Source organism: Galeopterus variegatus, unplaced genomic scaffold (assembly GCF_000696425.1).
Source record: "Galeopterus variegatus unplaced genomic scaffold, G_variegatus-3.0.2 Scaffold4314, whole genome shotgun sequence".
In the NCBI taxonomy this organism is placed as follows: domain Eukaryota; kingdom Metazoa; phylum Chordata; class Mammalia; order Dermoptera; family Cynocephalidae; genus Galeopterus; species Galeopterus variegatus.
In genome coordinates this window covers 305,233-307,178 of record NW_007730425.1, presented here as the reverse complement: position 1 = coordinate 307,178, position 1,946 = coordinate 305,233, and the positions used below count along the sequence as shown (strand labels likewise).

General features: G+C 58.5%; 1 pseudogene; it reads right to left on the bottom strand.

Annotated features, from left to right (window-relative positions):
• Positions 1 to 665: 665 nt before the first annotated feature.
• Positions 666 to 1,946, bottom strand: part of LOC103602799 — a 97,782-nt pseudogene continuing 96,501 nt past the window's right edge.

Below are 1,946 nucleotides of genomic sequence, written 5' to 3'. Positions count from 1 at the left end.
GAGCTGAAGCTGAGAAGTCCCTCCCTCAGGCTACACTGAGCCTCTTAAGGGGCAGAATGAGTGGAGCGCTGCCTTTTGTCACCTCGGCTGGAGGCTCCTCTGAGTCTAGCTGTCCCAACCAGGGTCCAAGCTTAGCAGCAAGGGTGCCCAGTGCTCACCTGGGGAGCCGTGCAGTCGCTTGCAAGCGAAGACGAAGGGCTGTCTTGAAAGAAAAAGCATTTCCAGACCCGAAGCAAGCAACCCCTCGGGGCTCTGGGTCCCTGAGTACCCACTGTTTTGCCCTGTAGGCACAGGCCTCCTCCTGGCCAGGAGACCATAGTAACAGACATGACAGAGCTCGCTCTCCCCATCAGGATCCCAAATAGATGACAGCTTGTCCTCAGAGGCACACTTACAGAAAATCTCCTGTGCTAACACTGAGGGAAAAAACAAAAGGTCAGACTTCAAAATCACCAACAGAACTATTTCCAACAGCAAAATCCCAAGATCTTACTTGGCGACGCTTTAGAGGAACTGTTTTAGCACATTTTGAACCAAAAGAAAGGTTTCTTTCCACGATATTTGCTCTCTTCTCCCCTTATTGAAATGTACTAATCTTTCAATCCAGCAACTTAGCAATAAAAAAAAAAAAAAGAATGTCTGTTCAAATAAGTTGCCATCAGGAATCAAATGCCAAACAGATGCTCAGGAAGCATCCGGGAGCTGGAGGCATGCTGCTTGCCAGGGTGGGGGCCCGTTTGGTCATTCACAAGGCCCTCAGGGTCTGGCTGAGACCTGGGTCGATCTGGAGCGGAGCAGCGGACAGCAGACCGGCTGAGCACCTGGATCCGGGTCATCCCGGCAAAGCTGTCCTCGCCCCATTTTGCCTACACCCCGGAATGGCCCAAGTCTCAGCCTTATCTAGCTCAGGCACACTTATCGATTCAGGCCCAGCCAATACCCAACACCCAACACGATCGGCTTCACGATTAACCTCTGAAAGCCCACAGTGGCAAACCAGACCCGCCACAGAAGGAATGCCACTAAAAACATCTGACAATTTTCACTCGATGTGTTAAACAGTTTTACGCGTTAAGCAGTATTTACTCCTGGGTGCAGAAGCCTCTCATAAATCAAGGTTAGCTAGAAAACACTCGGTGTGCCCGTTCGCTTCCGATTTCGCAAAACCAGGACGCGCACTGAAGCCTCCCTCCCTCCGCCCCACTCCCCCCAGCTCTGTCCCCGGGGTGGGGGCGGCTAAGGCAGCCTGCTCCAGCAACTAGCGGCCCCTGTCGTCCCCAGCGCGGGAGCGCAGTGCATCCCAGTGGACAAACTCGAGAACCGCACGCTGGCTTTCTCTGCCTCCACCTACGTCCTCCCCGCTCTCGGTTCCAACCCGGGACCCAAACGCACCAGCTCCGCGGAGCCCCCAGGCAGGAGGGCGACAGCTTGGAGGCACCCAGCCTGGCAAAGCGGACAACTGTGCCTTGATGGGCCCTTGGCCACGCAAGGCAGGGACTGGGGAAGCCCGACCGTCACGGCGGGCTGGCAAAGTTTGCCGAGAAGGGTCTTTCTGGACACCCCCACCACGGACTCTGGGCTCGAACCCCCGTTCCAGCTGGCCCTGGAGTCCGGGACACAGACAAGCCCCAGAGTGCGCCCGTGGGTGTGTGTGCGTGTGTGTGTGTGCGCGCGCTGGGGGAGACGGGGGTCCTGGCGCTGCCCCGGAGCCCCTGCTTCCCGCCAGCTGTGCCCGCCCGTCGGGCCTTGAGGTCACCCGCAAACAGCTGGGAGCCTGGAGGGGAGGGGGGACCCTGTTCAGCCCCGGGTCCGAGGAACGAGACGGGTGGGCGGAGTGGCTGTTTGGTTCTCATTTTCTCCAACTCCGCCAGCAAAGCTCTCGCCGGGAGCCCGGAGCTCTAGCTTCCCCCGGCAGCCCCGGCCCCCGCGCCCGCCGCGCCCAGCGG